General features: G+C 40.0%; 1 protein-coding gene across 1 annotated transcript in view; it reads right to left on the bottom strand.

Moving 5' to 3' along the window:
• mcf2l2 (MCF.2 cell line derived transforming sequence-like 2) overlaps nt 1-21093 on the bottom strand; it is a 356499-nt gene that overhangs the window by 280897 nt on the left and 54509 nt on the right. The window lies entirely within an intron of this gene.

Genomic DNA, 21093 nt, shown 5'->3' with positions numbered 1-21093 from the left:
TAACAGAAGTGAAATAGCTGCCAATCTTAAGGATGGAGGTAGGATGCCCTTCTCAGAGGACTCATTACACATTTCAAGTAGATGAGGTAATAATTTATCTGAAAATCTCTTATAAAGCTCAATAGGCTCATAGCAGGCCATCCGAGGCGCCAGGGCTTTACCGCCATGAATTATGGCAGTGCCTCCTTAAGTTCCTGAATGCTCAGTTTCCATCTAAATCATTTTGGTTTCCTCGACAAGGTTGGGAATTGGAGTTGGATATTGGGATGTATATAGATTTTTATAATATTCTGCAAAAGCGTCATTTATACATTTTGGATCCACTACCTTCTCTCCTTTTCAAGTACAATCAAATAATAGCCTACCTGTCTGTATTTTTTAAGCCTCAAGCCATGAGTTTTCCTGCCTTCTCACCCTGATCATAGTACGACTATATTATACTTATATACTATATTAAATATATAGATTTTTTATTGGTAGAGAGTTCATTATATTCGATTTTAATAGAAGCTTTTATACTTTTCAGTGTCATCACAGTAATACGGTCCTGGCAGTTCCTTTATTTGCTTGTCACTATCTTCACGTTTATTTAGACGTATTTTAGATTTTATGCCGAGTTTAGCTCATTATTCATTATTTATTTATAGGCTTTAATCTTCACTTTTTGATGCACTGGTCTGGTCTTTATAAAAATTAAAATTTCCGTTATTTTTTCTTTCAAGAAATTCCTCAAATTCTGCGGACTTCAGCCACTTTAGCTTGAAACCGAATGGAATGGGAGAAATAATTGGAAACTTAATTGTAAGATAATTGGGGCCGTGGTCTGAGAGTAGCATAGTCGCATACCAGCAATTCTGAATCATAGATACAGACCAGAAAAATCAAAAGAATCTATCCGAGGATAATGTTTTATAGGTACAGGCGAACATGAATACTCAATCTTACTCGGCTAAAGTTGTCTCCAAATCTACAACTAATTAAGATCTTTCATGAATTTCCAATCGTTTTCCCTGGCTTTTTGGTGGATGTGTCGGAGCTATTTCAACGGTCTACTACAGATTATCACACATTAAAATCTCCTCCGATGATGAACTGGACCCTATAACCGACACAGCGGCTGTGGCTCATGGTAGAGCGGTTGCCTGCCAATCAGAAGGTTGGTGGTTCGATCCCCACCCCTGCAGTCATTGTCAAAGTGTCCTTGGGCAAGACACTGAATCCCAGTTGCCCCCCGTGCTGCACATCGGAGTGTTAATGTGTATCGATGAGCAGGTGGCACCTTGTAACGGCGCCCCGGCACAGTGTATGAATGTGTGTGAATGGTGAATGTATCCTATAGATTGTAAGCGCTTGAGCAGTTGTTAAGAACTGGAAAACGCTATATACAATCAGCACATTACTTACACAGTTAAAAGAAATGTGATAAAGGCAGGATCATCCCCATTGGGGTCGTATAGACATACCAAGTTGACTAATGAGAGATTATAGTTCCACTAAGTATAATAATCTCCCAGATGGATCCAGATATTTATCTTTTAGATCAAAGGAACTGATTTATGATCAATATTATGACCCCTCTGTCGTAAACTAGAGGAGAATACCTGACCAGGCCACCTGATTTAATCTTATTCACATCTTTAATCTACCAAGTGTGTCTCTTATAAGAAAAACACTTGTGCTCTTCATTGTTTAATTCCTACGTGTTTAAGCTTGACAATTTGTGTTAGACCTCTTACATTCCAACTGGGACACATTTACCTGAGGTATCGAACATAAATATGTAATTGAAAATATCTCAGGCGTGTAAAGTCATCAACGCAAAAATAATCTGGAGTGAGCCCCATACTACAAAACCCCACACATTTCCCGAAATGTGATGTTAAACCCTTAAGACTAGAACTTGGTTATATAAAACGTTTCAATCCACGTAGTGGGTAACGTGTAAATCTGCAACATAACATAGCCACACATGAGCTAGCTGTAGTAGAATGTTTGGACCATAATAAATATGTGACCACAAATACGTGCACCCAGTGCGTAGATAAATCAAAAATCTATGATCATAATACCAAAAAACATTCTCAAGACAATTGTGCCAGTAACGATTTTAACACAAAGGCAACTTACTAAATTATCCGTTGAGTTTTGTAGTTTTTGGCCATACTCGTCAGTGGCTCCATGTAAGAGGAACGAAAAGAAAAGATTAAGTTACGGAGTCGTCACAAGTCTGCGAGCTTATTTCCTGAACGATATTCAGCCTCAACACCAATTTAAAACATCTCCTTTGTCTGGTGCGTGATGATCAGGTGCTGACAGCATGCCATACCGACATTCAGTGCACGAAGCTGGGTTTTCACACCGTTGAAGCGCTGTTGCACTTTACGTGTCTCTGCGGAGAGGTCAGGGAAAAAGGTGACCTTTGATTCTCGTAGCGTACCTCCGTCATTTCCTGGCGCTTCTCAGGGTTCTCCCCGTCCCGATAGTTTCAGAAACTTCATTATCACCGTGCGCGATGTAGATTGGGTTATAGCCCGATCCGTGTGCTCTCTCTAGATAGAGGACAGGGTAGGACCTTCACCTAGTGTATCTCGGAGCCACTTCTCCAGAAAAACCACACAGATTGGGCCTTCCGATTTTTAGGTAGCCCACAAGTCTCAAGTTAGAAGCATCTGCTGCTCTCTTGCTCTGTATTCTGTCGCCAAGGGTCTCCACATTTTTTTTCCAGTATTTTTACTTTGCCTTGAAGAGAATGACATCATCTTCTTTTGAGATTCGCTCCTCCGTCTCATGATTCTTGAGAGTGTACCTGTATATCCCCTTTTATATCATTAATTGCTTCACATGTCGGTAGATGTTTGGCTATGTCCCCCTTTAACAACAGAATTTCCTGAGAATGTCACCATTTGTCGGGCTCAACGCCGCCAGCGCCTCCGGTGTTTCAGGTGTCTCTAGAGTCTCCGATGCCTCCCGTATATTGGCCTCATTGGAAATATCCGCGGCGTTTTGCTAGCATTACCGTGTCCACATTAGCCCTTTTTGCCTTGTAAGAGCCTTTTTACACGTTGTTGGCCATTTTAGTGTTTTTGGGGCATATTGTCCAGTAAAAGCGCGTGTGTCAGAAACAAGTAGAATTATGTTTATTGGTCCTAGTCAAGGATAGTTTCAGAGATTTACAGCGAGCCTCACCACATTGCAGCCTACCACTGAAGACCCATAACCGAAGTTCAAAGCGCAGAATTTTAAAATAATCCATATAGAAGTTTTTAAGGAAGGAGCAGTGGGGTCCCACACAGACAGACGCCACACCCAACCAATAGACCGCAGATGAGCTCCAGGTCGCACACACTTGCTACGCTTCCTTGTGTCTTTAACATCCAATAAATTAAAATAATGTCCAGGATCTCCAGGAAAACAGATATGTGTGTCTCCATTTCAAACACATCACTGCAGTTAATGTGGGTGACACTGTCACGGTCCGTCTAAGCTGTTTTCACTTTCCCTGCATTATTATTATAAACATAATAAAGACACCCGGGGGCTGTTGCACTAAAGTCGAATGAAGATATCCAGGATAACGGAAAAGCGCGGCTTGACTTAGTGTGATCCGCTCATCGTTGCTTAATCAGTTGCATGTTTGCCGAGCCAGGATAAGGTGAAGCTACGCCAAGCCAGTGTAGATAGCTGGGATAAGTGCACATACACGGCTTTCTTAAATGACGATATACGTATCTAGCACAGATTTACTTCGATGCAGAAATGAAGAAGGCGCATGCGGCATATCACCCACTGAGCAACGGCTTTAATGAAAGTAACGAAAGTAAAGCTATAATAGCAAAAATGAAAAACAACTGTTGTTATCAGACAGACACAGAAAAAGCCCAACAGACCATAGCGGACCAACTGAATGCGCAATGAGTTCCAAATATACTACTTGAGCATGGTAGTCACTCACACTTTTTTTCAAAGTTGTAGCTACACTGTGTTTTATTTTAATTTCAATAGGCTTGTTTATGTGTTGGTTTTATGCGATCCCAAGCTCCAAGCTGAAAAGTGAAGCACACCAAAATCAAATAATAGATTAAGAAGCATTGTGGTGTTTCTGTGGTGAATGTACACTATACGTACATAGGCCAAGTATTGCAGTGATGTGAGACTAATTAGAAGGTTTAAAACCTAAGTAAGCTATAATACCAATACAAAAATTAGGCTACATATTAGGAGTAACACAAAATCCTTTATTAGAGAAGGCAGCAACAAGAAAATTAAATCATAAATGTTTGGTCTCTGACCAGTCTCTCTTAATGTCACTTGGATACGCTCATGTCCCACTTAATCTCCGGGAGCGTCCTTCATAAACCTGAGTTCATAGACCACTGACGCCGCGCTGCTCATCTATATTTTACAGAGAGTGCACATTGAAGTGATGCACAGGTCTTCCCCAGGCAGCTGGATGGTCTTGCTAAGACTTGCAATGTTAACTATTACAGACCGGCCCTCACGTTTTGAAACATTACCATCCACCGGGTGAAGCCTCCGACCTCTCCACATTGCCACCTCCGCATATGGGTGCCAGTGCACTTTCTAACCATCTAAACATCTGCAATAGTCAAATCAAATCGTGACAACAAAGTGACAACTAATGCATGTTAATAAAAAATAAAGTACAACACATTCAGAAGACAACAAATAACAGTTAACACGTATTTGGATCAGAGCGGCAGCAATTACACATGAACTCAGGATTAATCTTACCCTGGGTGTTAGCCTGCTCTGGGCAAGAAGGCTACCACAAAGAATCAATCTCCATGGTTACTTGGCTGGGTTTAATTCAACCTGCTTCCGTCCACCAAGTCAAACTAAATTCATTCAGGTAACTTGAGTATCTCAGCTTAATCCCTTATCCTGGTTTTGTGCAACAGCCCGCTTAAAACTGGTTGAACCATGGACTGTTAATATAAAAGACCAAAAACCATTTAGGTAAGACCATGGCAAAGACAAGTGGGCTGGTATGTTTTCTCCCCAACGTGAAAATATTGTAATGCATTGTGGGGGAAAGAGAACATTGCCAACAGCTGTAAATGGTTCCTACTTTTTGTGTTACATTCCGTTTGTGATATCCACCACCATCAATACAATGAATAACAGTTAAATGTTTATTACCAACAAGCAATTGCGCAAATATGTTGGAAAATTAACCCTGCACATGGGCTTTAAAGTCTTAAGCAGGTATCATGGCCTTGTCATTTGTATCTGTGGTCTCTGTTTGTGTCTGCACTGCACATCTGTTTTCCTCCAATCTGATGGGATCGCATCCACAAGTCTGAGTTTAAATTCTCATCCTCTTGTTTAACATGAGTATGTGTCTGGGTCCTGTTCCGTTGGAGTATGGGGCGGTTTACGGCCTGCTAAGGGATTGCTTACGGCACTTTACACACGTTTCCCCTTTGTGGGCACCTGTTCAACTTCAAGTGCTATGTCATGGCCTTATCTAGCATCAGCTCCGAACTGACTAAGCATTTTTCTGGTGTGGTTTCCCATGGTAGAGACTCCGAAGCCCCCATTTTCATATATTATTTGTGCGGTGGGTTTGTTTTCTACCTACATACTCTAACATCATGTTGTGACTCTATATTCAACGAGTCCAAGTACATCAGTACTTTACTTTATAGATTAGATATTTTTTCCCCCTAGATTTTTAGTTACTAACTTTTATTATCCGCCAGTCTACAAAACAACATCCGTTTCGGGTATTTCAATAGGGTCCTGCATGCAGCAGTAGCATTTAAGATTATATTCCCTGGAGTGTCGGGAATTTAACCTGACCTTCAAATGTCTGCCAATGCAACACAGGCCGACAGTAAAGTTTTTGTTTCTACCTGAGAGTAGGCAAACTGGCGATGAACGCTGCGCTATGATGTCCAAAGCCAGCAGGGCCTGATCTCCGCGCTGCATTATTTCATCTGTTGGAAGAGACACACTGATTAGATGAAGCAGAGTAAGGCTAATCTATTTCTCATCTACCCCTACCCTATGTTTTGTGCGTTTAAAGCAGAGCCTAGTGCTGTCCCAATACTCATTTTGAACGAGGGGTAAGGGGTGTATGACCCTTGGAAACCAAGACAGTGAATGAAAAAAATCAAGGGAGAATCGAGCTTACTTGAAACGCGGGTAGCGATATACATTGTGCAAACAGGCAACAATTGCTGCCGCTCACCAGAGACCCATAATGTAATATTTTTTGGCTGAATAATTGATTTAAAAACACGGCATGTCTTGTTTTGTGTCATACAGTCCTGTGCATATATACTTGCAACTATGTCTAACTGAACTTTTTTTTTAAATCACTAGCTTCTATGCTCACGTTAACACTAAACCTTACATTGATTTCACAACAGTTCTGGATGTTCCTGCCTTGAATGGACTGTATACATCGCATAACACTGTACATATATTAATATTAACTGTCCATGATACAGCGCTAGTCGTGTACATATACCGCCCTGCATCACACAGGAGGACACAGCGCTGATCCACTTTTGGCTGAAAACGAGCAGAAGTTTTCTTAAATCATGTGTTCATGTTGTCCCATTCATTATAGCATTGGTACACCTTATTGTATCATTGTAATTAATCCTGTTCATGCACTTGTAATTGTTAGGTTTTTGTACGGGACACTGATGAAATGTGAGAGGGGGGGGGGTTACTGCCGCCAACAGGCATCAGACTGGTCTGGAATAACATAAAGCTTGTAGTTATTTGTTGTTTGTGGTCTTTGTTCTTTTTTTAGTTTTACACATTTGAATGGCTTTTTATGTGTGTGACCTGTAGTTATGGTTTAATAGTTGATAATATTCTGTAATATAATATATTTTATGTAAGGTTTTTGCCTGTTTATGTTAATTTATTGGGCAAAAAGACAGATGTGTTAACTAAATGTTTTCTGACATCAGTGACATTCAAAACGGATAACTGAAACAGATATACACCACACCATGCAGTGTGTATACCATATTATTGCAAACAGACCTAGAACACACAGTTAGAACATCTGCCTCTGCACCACAAAAGTAAACATAATACTTATAAATAATATAAATGCTTGGTTTCAAGCCCGGGGTAGGGGTAAGATGAGAAATGGATTCAGCCTAAAACATCCTAATTCAGAACAGTCAGTAATGGCAAACGCATGCAACGGATGATATTCCCACCGAAGAACTAATACAGTATGATCAAAAATAAAGCACTGGGGCAACCACGTTTAAAAACTATAATACACAGTCCGGAGAAAGGAAGACTAGTAGGCTAGTTGACAGGCAAACAAACTAACATTGTAAAATCTAATGCACACAGAAAACGTGTCAGGAGGCAGAACTCATACTGTTGATTTTTCTACAAATTCATCTTAGGAAACTAGAACAAACATTCTTAGACATAATTTTATGTGTATGTGTGTCCATCACCCTGTCCTACTCTGTAATAATTTTGATCCATACACCTGAAACTCTAGCAGAGAATAGAGATGTATTAAACTGACTGTATTATTGCTCTAAAACATCTTGGCTATTTGTGCTGTGGGTTGGGGACAGACCGAAGGAGAGCACATGCTGGTAGTGTGCCTGGCTTTTTATGAAGCAATATCAATTTACCTCTGTTCTTAGATCTGAGTCGCTGACCTGCCAAGGACATCAGAAATACCGCTCATTACAGTCTGTTCCACTAAAAGGTTTTTGATAGTTTTTGCTGATCTTCACTGAAGTTCTTCAATTCAATTTTATTTATAGTATAAACATAACTGGTTTTGAGACCACTTTACAGATAAGTTGGTCTAGACCACACTACATAATTTACAATGCCCACAGTTCTAGTAGTTCCCTCCAAAGCAAGCACCAGTGCAGCGTGCGAGGAAAAACTCCTTTTTAAGAAGAAACCTGGGACAGACCAGGCTCTGGTATGGTGTCTGACGCTGGTTAGGGTTGAAATGAATATAGCAATAACAGTCACAAAAAAGCATATTGGAACAGTGACTAAAAAAAAAATAGTATTTGTAGTAGTTGATGGCATAGAATGGCACTGTGCGCATTACAAGGCCACACGGATGCAGCAGGCACCGCAGGCGCAGCAGGATGTAACAGGGCATTGCAGGACGTTTAGCAGGATCAGGGTGACAGCTGCAAACACAAATTTGGAGCCACCCTGATCCAAGGAAACTGCTGGTAGAAAAGTACATAAGACTCCAGTGAGAGAAGGGAAAGGAGGCTCATGCGTCAAAAGGAAGGAAGCCCCCCGCAGTCTAAACAATAACAGCGTAACTAAGAGAGCAGGTAAAGAGAGACTACCAGGCGGGTGTACTTCCGCGCCTCCCTCTAGTTTTATTATAGTATTGATTATATGGTAGATGGATCTCGACGACTGAACGAGAGCTATACTATACCTTTATGAAAAGGAGAGTTGTAAGTTTTACTCTTAATTTGGTGATGTGTCTGCCTCCTGAACCCAGACTGTATGCTGATTCTACGGGAGATTCTGATAGCTAAAGGCTCTGGCTCCCATTCTACTTTTAGAGACTCTAGGAACCACAAGTGACTGAATTCCTGGAGCGCACTGCTCTAGTGGACAATATGGTACTATAAGCTCTCAGATAGATGGTGCTTGACCATTTAGACGCTTGTATGTCAGAGAAAGGATTTTAAATTCAATCCTGGCTTTTACAGGAAGCCAAGTGCAGAGAAGCTAATACAGGAGAATATGATCTCTTTTCTTAGTTCTTGTCAGACATGCGCTGCAGCATTCTGTATAACTGAAAGTCTTAAGGACTTATTTGAGCACACCTGACAGTTTTTCAGCATTTCTTTTCGAGACAGGATGTTTTTATTTTGTGCGCTGTTAGAAGATGAAAAAAGGCTGTCTTGAGTTTGTTTTAGATGGGTGTTAAAATTGTAGGTCCTCCATGATTATACAATTATGCTTGCTTGAAGTTTAGCTAACTGACTGGTTTTGTCTGGCTGATGATAGATATAATTGAGTGTCATCTGCATAACCACGAAAGTTAACTGAGTGTTTCCCAATAATATTGCCTAGAGGAAACTTAATATAGGAGAATGTTGGTCCAAGCACTGAGCCTTTGAACACCATGTTAACTTAGTGTTCTTGGAGGATTTATCGTTAGCATTAACAAATTGAGATTGATCAGATAAATGTTACTTAACACCACTAATGTGATTTTCTTTAAGTGCCAACTAAATGTAACGTGTATGTCAATGGTGTTGAATGCAGCACTAAGACTAGTAAAACAATTAAAGAGACAAGTCCTTTGTCTGCAGCATTAGAATTTCTTAGTAAGTTTCACCAGTGCCGTCTCTGTGCTAGGATCTTTCTAACATCGACTGAAAGTCCTCAAGTATTTTAAATTAAATTAAATGAATTAAACCTGACTGAAAGACCTCAAAGTACACATTTGCTATGTAGAAAATCACATAACTGTTAGCAACTACCTTCTCAATGAGTCTGTGGAGAGAAGGAGGTGATTATACAGTAGGTCATAGTTGCTAGACCTCCGGTCGAGAGAGGGTTTTTTCAGGAGAGGTTTTATCACACCTACTTTAAATTACCATAACTGTTAATGGAGACATATTGATTCATATAAATTTAAAGAAGTGATTCCATTGGCATTGAATTCAGTGCCATGCCTCAATAAACAGGACTCCTATGTAACTTTAGTCCCTCCCACAACTGATAATTTTGTAGAGTGCTGCAGGCTCCTTAGAAAGACACTTGACTCAACAATCACTTGTCTATTTAAAAAATAAGATGAGATAAAGGAAGTTAGCCCCAAAACCGGCAAATTTGTTTTTTCTCTATACCAAAAAAGATTGGTGGTGTACCAGACTATACTCCATCGAAGTGGCACACCTTGACTGACTTAAATCTTTTAAACAACATTAGTCATGTTCTAATACTACAAACATCATTAATTTTAAGAAGTATAACCTTTTAATTCCGGTTTATTATACATAAGTCACTGTTATTATTTTTGACATACTCAAAAAAACATGTATTTTCAGTATACTAACAGCTAGGTGGAATCATTTCTGTTTTTTCTTATCTGGGGTAATTAATCAATGTTGCTACACCATTGAGTTTTGGTGCATTTTATTTTTGCAGTATTAGATTGAAAGTCACAATAACCTGTTTCTTCCTTTGACTTGCATCTAAATTGCAACTTTGCTATTTATTATCTCTTCTGCCCGTCCGCTCTGTGATAATTTGTCATTAATTACCCGTTATTTCACCAACAACCCATCCACTATTATCAGATGTTTATTTTATAACTCTATCCGTAGTTTAACTGGTTTGCTGGACGTCAGACTTGCTAACCCCACGGACGAGCTAGCAGTTGTTTGAATCATATTGTAACATGGACATGAATACGCGGCTAATCTCTTTTGCTCATATTTTGGTATAGTGTTTTCATGGCGTACAGATAAATCATGGTATTTTTTCTCTGTACAGGCTCACAGACCGCGTCTGCGCACCTCCACCTCCTCTATGCTTATCAGTAAAATCTGATCTGATCATCATGATATATAAAAAGTACTCTTATAAACATTAAATATTTAAGAACAGCAGATTTCTAAGCAGTAACCGCTTCACGGGGTGGCCATTTTTTGTGCGGACTTTGAAATAGAATTCTGCCAGCGCCACGGCTAAATATCTATTCCTCTGAATACCTCACCAGACGTTCTGCTACCCATTGGTTCAGAACCCTAAATATTGGTTCACTGTTCACCCGTGATCACAAGCAATGTGTCAATTAATTATGTACTTACAGAGTTAAAGATCAAACTACAAATGTAGAATGTCTGTCACCTCTCATTTCATTCTCATATTTCTTCTCCAAAATGGATGTGCTTCCACAAATCAGTGTTTTCAACTCTAGTTTCTTCTGGCACCAACCCAGCAGTTATTGGAATGAACTACAGCTGTTATCATATTTAGATGGTGGGAAAAGAAACCCCCAGAGATCAAATGTGATGGTGGACTGGGACTTTCTTGTGGTACTACTGAACGTTTGTGTTTGCTCCCTTTCCGAAGTTGGCTTCCATTGCCTCTTGTCCTGGCGTCCAAACAGAAAAACATATTCGAATATAGATTACAAAGCTAGAAAACAACTCTCTCCTAAACTTTTAAACTAAATTTGTACTCCCCGCATTACTGTCTTGAAGTGATCCTTTATTATCAAGAGAATGACATTCAGTTCTAATTTTATTAAGAATACCCCTGTATTCTTAACGGCAAATACCACTAAAAAATGTATTAATGAAAGAATGACAATTGTTACGAGGTCTTTTGATGAATAGTTGATAGGGTGCTGACTCATGATATGAGGGGAGTGTTTTGTGTGACGCTAATTAACCCAGATTGCAAGTGTGTGTAGATAAATTAATTCAGAAGATTGGTCCCGGCTTGGTCACAGAAGTGGCATACACGCGTTTTCTATACAAAAACATTACTGAAAAAACCTCTGAAAGATTATTCTTTGTCTACAACACAACTTTTGTAAATACACCTTTTAAAACCTGAACTAAACACACCAAGAGCGGCTTACGGAGAAATCAACAAAAAGCTGGAGAAGCTACTCCATCAACAAGAGGAGGCCGTCCCTCCTGATGCCAGCAGGCCGCTCCAGAAACGCACACAACACGGTGCTGTGTGAGTCAGTTTTACAACAGCACAAACCCCTCTAAGGTAGGACGTAAGATTCAGGCAGTGGTAGTGTCCACGCTTATGCAACACGCAGGAAAAGAGCCGCTGGTGTCTTTGTATCCAAGCCCAGGATAGCTTAGCATTGTAACACAATTAAACGTTTCATCACAATTATAGCAAATGCATTAATTGTCTAATTAGTTGTAAGCTCCTTTCAATTAGAGAAACAATTTTTAAATTTGTGTGTGTGTATGTGTGTGTGTGTGTGATCATTACCTATACATGTTTTGGACATCTCTTCATCTTACATGTAAGGGCTTCATGGCTCAAAACACATACAATCGACATGAGTGTGAATCCTTCCACAAAAGCTATATCCCATTAAATGAAGTAATCTCATAGTATCCGAAACCGTGAGGACAATATATCAATCGCAGCAACCCTGCCCCCAGCTGCTTCTTCATGCTGTCAGACTCGATTTTTAACCTCGCTGTTCCAGAATTTCAGTCAACAATTTTCTTTTCAGTTTTCCTCAGACATACCACAAAACACAGCCAGAGCAAAGCCCTGTGGTGTTAATGTTGTCAGTTTTTCCAGCCGTATGACAGCTCTGTTCCGTGCAGCAAACACCCTTCAGAAGGTCGGGGGGAGGGCAGACAGACTGTGTTTATGTAAAAAAGGAAAAGAATGGAGGGAGCGAGGGGAAGGGAAAGAGAGAGAAACCAATAAACAAGCTGAGTGCGGTGCATGCTGTGCAGTGGTTTTGTGTTGTTGTTGAAGAATGGACTCGGTAATCTAGAAATATGTAAACATTGAAGTGATAATAATGCCCACTGCAACAACTTTAACACAGCGCATTAATCGTTATTTAACCCCAGCAAAATAAAGGTCAAAACTATCTTTAAAACATATTTTAAAGAGTTTCCCCCCCTTACTTAGTTCTACCAATTATAGTGGATTATATAAAAGTTATAAACTGTGTGATGCAGTCCGGATGGGATTAATATGCATTGTCTCTGAAGAAGGCGATGGCCATTTGTTCCTCCCTCCCTTCCCCCCCTGTTTTTCTCTGACTGAAAGTATTGATCTGTCACTCTGCATTCAACATATGGAAAGGCGCTTCCTGATGCAACAGAAGTCTCCCTGTCTCCGTCCCCTGGGTCTGGTCTAGGAAAACAACACAAATGTTGATTGAATATGGGATGTCAAGAGTTTCACATTTACCGACATAAACCATTTGCCCGTGCAAACCAAAGCGACCCCCAAAGGTGCAGACCACATGGTCAGCAATGATGCACTCAACATGCTGTCATGACAACAACTGCCCAAGAAAGGATATTTGAATGCACCATGGGAAAAAGAACAGCCCCCCGGTGCAGCGCATAAAAAGTGTGAACTAAGAAGTTTCAGGACTGCTTCCATGTGACTCCGTCAGGAGGAGCGTGGATCATCCGCTGTCAGCTGCAGGTTATTGTGTTGTTTTGTCTCTGATTGTCTTGCTCATCATCTTCATCACGCTGTTGCATTAACCTCACCAATTCTCAATTTGACCCCCAGCCTCCTGTCTCTCAGAGATCCAAACGAATGCGATGTAATTTGATTACTAACAATGAGCCTATATATATATATTATATATAACGTACATCCTTAATGTTGCACATCCCTCACTACGCCCTAATACATTGAGCCTCTTTTCTTTCTTGATGTTAAATGTAACAGTTAAACAGTTAAATGTACAAATTGCATCTGTATTTATTTGTTTTCTGTATTATTGATGTCCAGTATCCCCTAAAGTTCAGACCCTCAAGCCCCCACTTAATTGATTATTGGCAATTCCAAGTCGAAATATGAAATCAAAAAACGGTGTAATGCCTGTTTTCCTTGGACATGGTAAACGAGATTCCAGCTCTTTTTCCTGAAAGTTCCTAGGGTTTAATTTTTTATTCCTGTGATGGAATTGTGCCTCTGGGTATATAAAATGTCAAAGAAAACATTTTGAGCTATTTTTCGATGGTTGCTCCTCAAGGTCCAGGAAAGAGGGTTTTCCTATTGGTTCTCAGAAGAAGGCGTCAGCACGAGAAGACAATCAGAGGATGTCAATGATAGGATCTCTGATAACAGCACTCTTCACACACCACAGAGTTAACTAACAATGTAAATGAATGTCATATCCTCTGTGGTGTAAGAATGTGTGCACTTATTGTGTGTAATTGTATTGTTCAGTAATCTTAGCATGTTTGGTTTGTTTGGAGAACACATCATAACACAACCCAGTTCAACAAGTTATGCTAAACTAAAAGCACTGCACTAAAGACGGGGGAGTAATGTTACTTACTGCATTCCCTCCATGGTACCATAGCATTTGAAATCACTATTTTAAATGTGAAACATGGTGGACATTAACTCGTAGACTTGTAATTTCCGTCAGTCCTGGTCCTCAATAATGGTCAAAAAATTTGGGACGATGACATGTACAAATAATTCAATTCAATTTTATTATCAGACAAGATCACAAATAGTTATCCTCAAGACACTTTACAATGCGAGCATGCGTCTAGCACCCACCCAGAATCCACCGAAGGACCCAACAGTTCCAGTAGTTTCCTCCGTGCAGCAACAGTGCGCAAGGTGGCGAGGAAACTTCCTTTTAGGCAGCAACCTCGGGGTCCAGCACCCCACTCTTGGGAGGCGTGTCCTACGGACGCCCGTTGGGATTAGATGAGAGTTTGGGTTTGTATAGTTCTTGTTAGTCATACGCAAGGCACTGGGGCGTTTACAAGGCACAGCATGGACTCCTGGGCACCGCGAGCGTAGCAGGATGTAACATGGCATCGCAATACTACCTGTCTTGCTACGTTATATGGAATTTGCCACCTATCCACGGCCAACTGTGGACCAAGTGCAAAGCTCGCAATTAGCTTGTAATGTCGTAGATTTTACTGAAACCAATTTTAAGTCGATCGGTTTACATTACGTAGGAGATCATGGTTAAAGTATGTCTGTAATGGTCAAATTCTCCACAATTTGCACATTCATTTAATAAAGAGACGACGCCCATGTTGGTTTTATAGGGTAAGGTGCGAAAGGCTTTTTTTTGCAATTAGACATGATACAATGCCACATTTGTAGTGCACTCTAGAGCCATTAGACCGTATTAAACTGAGCTAAACCATGTAGATCACTTCAGGCCTGGATGTAACATCCACTTATGAAGAATTTGGGGCAAATCAGACCGTATGATTATGTCAAGTTACACATCGTCTGTTTCTGAGTCTAGGTGATTGGCTGACCAAAGATGGGCAGTTTAGATAGTACTCCCAGTGCCTGACTTTGCCAAAGTAGGGTGTTTATGTTCCAACTGTGTATGTTACAACGTGTTCTCAGATGCTTAACGTGAATGCAGGCGAAGCAAGCCACACATCGCGGCGCGCATTGACGCCATTGCAGAGTTTGCTTGAAAGCGAGGGATAGTTGTGCTATATAAAGGACCAGACCACGCTGCAAACTTTCGCGGGGTCCAAAAAAGTAAGTTGATTACCTTAACAGTTTTACTTATTTGTGGTTGTAAGAGGTTATGATTAACATTACGTTCTTCCCAGAAAGACTAGTTTGAGTGAGTCAGAATCTTGTGAGGGAACTGGCGAAAGAGTTACTTTTGACTGAAATGAATAACCAAAAGGAAGCTAGCCATTGGCTAAACAGCAAGATGGCATGCTGGCAGCACTGTCCACAGAGATGGGGCTTTACCGGTATTACTTATCCATCCCCTGGTATTTGTTGTGGTGTGTTATTTGTATAGTTTGAATAACTTTAATGTGTTATGTCACAATAGTGAGCACTCCTACCATAGTCACGCTTTGTTGTTCGTGTGGCTATCGGTATCTATTGAATTACCTGTTAACTGTTTAACGCTAACGGACATGACCAGTCAACGTGTTTGTTCGGTTGCTATTTTGATTTCCGAACGTTCAATGCAACCCCCCCAAGCTAAAACTAACGTTCAGAACGTTTTAAGGAAACTGTTCTGATGACACCAAACATAACCAACACCCTTCAGGGATCGTTCAAAACGTTCTGGAACAAAATTTGTTAGCTGGCCGGCTGCATGGAGTTTCCCTCGCCAGTCAGGGCGGTAAAATTAGTTTTTTCCCTAATTACAGCAATTTTCACAGTCCCAAGCGTTGCCAGCCTGCCACTAGTCGGATGTCCGTGCAGGACCAGAGTTTGGATTTTTTTCCTGATTCACCCTGCTGAAATCATCCACCTCTTATGTTCCAATGTGTTTCCGGTTGTTCAGTAATACTTATGATACAAATGAACAATGCGTAATCTTTTCATTCTTACCTGTAAACACTTCTGTTATTTTTTTTTTTTGGGATTTTTTTTTTTTATTTTTTTTTTTTTTTTGTTCTGTGGTTTTTTTGAACAACCATGACTCAGTTGGCAAAATGCAAAACTGCGTGTTTCTTTTAATTACATATCAATATAGAATGCACATGGGGTAAGAGATACCAGGAAATGCTTCCGTAGTTGTCTATGTAACAACCATGAATCGATGGGTGCAAATGCAAAACTGTCCCTCTTTTTATTACCATAGTAATTTAGAATAACGAGGTGCAGAGATTTTGTGGAATTGAAGCGGATATGGAGATATTGATAACACAAACCATGTAAGCCTTTCCTGCTCACCAGTTTCGCACTTCCTCGGCTAAATCCCGGGTGCTTAGCCCAACAGTTTCGTAAAGTACAAACGATGATAATGGAAATGAATAATAGATATATGTAATATTTAACAACTATATAACAGGGTAATAAATGTAGGAGGACGAGGCTTTGCACGAGGTTACGCGCAGTGCATGACAAGACGCATTTCATGTAACTTTAAGATAACCGTGTGAAGAGATTACCTCAAACTACTACAGGCATTCCAGGTAATCTCTGCACCTCTAGTTTTTTAATATAACCAGTAATAACTAGAAACAAGCAGTTATACATTTTGCACTACTGATTCACGGGATTATGCACAGTAATATCAGACTGTTTCCAGGTAATCACAAGATCTAAACATATCATTTGATATGTATCCACTTAACAAAAGGGAATATATTTGGAAACATAAGGGTTGGATTAATGTTTACATATATAATGGTAATACCAATTTTTAATTCAAACGTTTTATCTCATTAGGAAGACCTGGATAGTACCTTATACTGCTAAAACAATGAACTAATTTACGCTCATTGTTCTCATTTTCTTAATATTAATATAACATGTTAACCACGTACCCAGATATAGTACAATTGTTATTCTTTGAACCCTTGTAGTGTTACACTTGTCAATGCGTTATTCCATCTGGTGTCCTTCTTATCACCTTTTACCCATATTACATCGTAGTACTGTGTGTTATTAACCCAGTTTGTTACTTTTTTAAAATTATTTTTTCAAGCTATTACCTATATATTACCCTCTTTATTATTACAACAATGTTACCACACTATTGACCTCTTATACTGTGTTGGAATGGTATCGACGTACTTTTTCCACCTCCTATGATTTAGCCACGACCCCCTTTCACAGCTAATGAACTTAGAACTAAAGTCGTGATGAGGTGTCAGGAACTCACAGGATTTCCTTTCATTGGCATGCGAGGAGCCTTCATGCTTCTTGCAACTAAAGATTCTTCTGTTGCCTAATAATGCCTGTTTTGAGAGGGCTTAACATCACACAAATGGGCGGTTGCATCAAGCTGGTAAACTTTCGTATTTAAGGTTTCAGGAAAAGTCGCCACAATTGGCTCCGTTGCACCCCCTACAAAGATAAAATATTGACTCCTGCAGTACGGTCAATGTAGACTAACGAAACTTGTGTATACAATGTGACATGTCAGACGACACAAAAACCATGAGCCGATACCTTTACCCGTATGAAGTTAGTTATTATATTAATTATTAGAATATATACAATATCTATATGATATATACACACACACACATACAGACATACATACAATCACATACACACACAGCACCGTACACTGTGTGGTGTTGGGTTTATAACTAATGCTAGTAATGCAAAGAAAGAATTGTGTATAACAGGATTGTCTTTTTCCAATAACATTTTCAAAGCCATGCCTTGCCTCAATGATGGATGGGACTGATACAGAAATAAAAAAAAAAGGAAAATATCTAGGATTATTGTTGCATAGATTTTTCACAACCGTTTGATATTGTTGATCAGTTAGGTATGTTGTAAACCTGTTAAAATGTGTTTTTTAATTATTTATTGATAGAACGTGTTACCCTAATGGATGTTTTTCAGATTAAACATGTAGAAACACTGGGATGGCCTACAGGAAGTTGTCTTGGGCCACTCCTGTACCCAATTTTTACTAACTTTCCTGTTAGTGCTGAAAAGGTCATGTTCCCCAATTTATACCTGACGACTAACACAATCGGTTTAGCAGAAGCACTTTATAATAAAAACAAAATCTAGATCGAGATTTGAATTTGTTGTAGATTGAATCAACGTAAGAACTGATTTTGACTGTGTCTAAACAAACGTAGTATTGTACAAAACAAATTTCTTAGTTAACAAAAACAAACAGCTTGATCTCAATATATCATGTCCCAATAAAGCATAGCATTAAGCCACCATTTTGGGAGTTATCAATTTGTACTGTATTAAAATGATCATGGCATAACACACACAGAAAGTGGTAAACGATTAAGGTGTGAAAGATGTAAAAATCTGACATCCAACTGGTCAAACAAGTTGATTCAGTCACTTTGGTCCAATGCTTTATAGATAATATTAAGTGCCCTGTACAATAAAGCACATTTGTAGCTAACCTAAGGTTCAGTCAATTTATTAAATTATAGTAATGCTCTCGTTGGTTTGAAAAGACATATACTGAACTAAAAAGTATAAACGACAAACTTTTGTGTTTTGCCCCCTCATTTTTATGATCTGAGTCACGTTCGCTGTGCCAAGATAATCCATCACGCTACAGGTGTATATATACAGATGCCTGATTAGACACGCCTTGATTATTTCACAAGGTGTGCCTTTGGTGGCCCAATAAAGGTTCCACTCTACGTACCTAAACAGTGGTTGCATTTATAATGTTGTTCGTTAGATTTGCTTATATTCCTTGATGTCTTATTATAATTTCTGACTAATAATCTATTAGTTTAAAAAAAGACTATTTTATATAATGCACAAAAAGCACGCTGCAAGGTTTGTTTAGCTTGACAAAATTCCCAGTACATTATGCAGAGCAATGAAATAATGCATTCACTCCCAAATCATTGTCAGACAACCAATAATTGCTTTTTTGTTTGAACGTTTCAACAAGCATTCAATGTGTTTAGTCAGATATAGATTCAGTCAGAGCCTGTGCTGTTTTCCAGTTTTTTTAGGTTTTGTATTTGTAAATTGTGTACACAGTAATGTGTTTATAATGTGTCATGTTGTAAAACCGACTGATATATGTATGCTCAATGTGACTTTTGTAATGTCAATATGTGTTGGACCCTAGGCAAGAATAGCTGCTGTGACGCGAAAGCTAACGTGGATCTAACAGACAAGCACTGACCTCAACTCTAAGAAAGAGACCAAACACTACTAACTCCAGCTAAGTCAATTCATTGAAAATGGATCCATCATCACACTTTCATGTGGCAATGCCAACAAAACATATCGTACATCATTTCCCAACTTGTCGGTACTGACCCTAAGACTTCTACTAGAGTAATGGCACCCACCATATACACACCTTGACATGTAAATGTTCATCCTTACACATACTGATCCATAACTACTGCTGTGCTTGCTCCCGAAACAATCCACACAGGCGGGGGTTTGAGTCAGGGTTTGATCACTCCAGTCTCTTTTGAGTCTAAACCAGCATCCAGTTCGTTTCTCCAGCCACATAACGGTATACAACATAACAGGTGACACTCCTCGTCGTCAGTCTGTCCTGTCTCCCTCAATGCATTAGGACAAGCCCTTTTCCTTTTGGTGTGTGTGTGTGTGGTGTGTGTTGTGTGTGGGGTGTGTGTGTGGTGTGTGTGTTGTTTAGAGAGAGAGAGAGAGAGAGGGGCGGGCGGAAATGTGAATGTTTTTTTCGACAGAGCCTCTAAGCCTTGTGATCGTTGAGAGGCTCATTCTTACCACCGTTTACACAAATATCCTCAACAATACTACCTCCGGCAGCAGGGACTTCCTTTCCCTCTCATCCTTCCTGTTTTACCCCCCCTTTTTAACTCCCTCCTTCCTCTGGTGTATGTGGAGAAAGCAGTTAATTTATATTGAATCTAACCGCTCTGTGGATTACCCCCTGACTGTGCTCCTACTACCTAGACATTTAATTCCCTCTTCTGCGTGCCTCTTTCTCCCTGTGTCTCGCTTCTTTGTTTATAGGGGACGTTGACAAAGCCTTCCCACCCGATCCAACCCTATTATAGCTCCCCTACAAACCTCCTAGCTCCTCGAGCCTGGTCGTTTCTCAATATGTGTTCTTCTATGACTTGTTTTCTTGTGTTCTCTTGTGAAAGGGGGGCGGGGGGGGCGTCATGCTTTGGTGGCCAAAGTACTGACCCAATACACAAGTTAGCATTTTGCCACTAACATTTAAATCCCGGATGTGGATCTCGCTACAACGCCCCTTTTACCGAGGTACAACTCGGTGGTAACGTGTGTAACTTGGCCGGCCGGTATCCCAAATCATGCAATTCGGGTGTAAAGCGCTTATTGTTTACCGGTAACCCATATTTTCCACAATTATTTATACGTCTATTATTAAATCAATAAATTCATTTTAGATGTTTTAAGGCGAGAAATCAGCTTTGAGATTTTTGAGTTAAGCCGTTTCAAACGAAAATTGATGGTGATTAAAAAGCTTCGGAGTTGGAAAGCTCCGCAACCCCGCGGGCCCGTAGCAACCTCGCCACCATGAATACGCTCGCGGAGCCGGTCAGTCAACAGCTCACATACCCCTGTCCCACAGTTATACAGACCCACTCCTGGCCCCACATTTAACCGACCCCTGCAGCAAAGCCAGGGTCCACATTGTAAATATTTTAAAAAACTTTTACCGCTGTGGTTATGTAATCGCTGTCCTCCTCATCCTGGCTCTCCCGCCCTCTCAGCCCCTCTTCTGCTTCGCGGTAACGTAAACCGACGGAGTGGCTAACTTTACCCAGTCCCATCTATAATTTTAATACCTATTTAACGTTTCTGTTCTCTGCTTTCATTAAATTGAATCCCGAACAATGTTACAAAGGATTTGTTTCCCCCGTTGTGTCGTTTATTTATAAAGTTATTGGCCCGTGATACTTAATAGCACTTTAAATGAAAAACTTACAAAACAACAAAGCGGTGTGAAGTGAC

Source organism: Etheostoma spectabile, unplaced genomic scaffold (genome assembly GCF_008692095.1).
Source record: "Etheostoma spectabile isolate EspeVRDwgs_2016 unplaced genomic scaffold, UIUC_Espe_1.0 scaffold395, whole genome shotgun sequence".
Lineage (NCBI taxonomy): Eukaryota > Metazoa > Chordata > Actinopteri > Perciformes > Percidae > Etheostoma > Etheostoma spectabile.
Note: the sequence above shows the minus strand (reverse complement) of the source record. Positions and strands in the feature narration are given on the sequence as shown.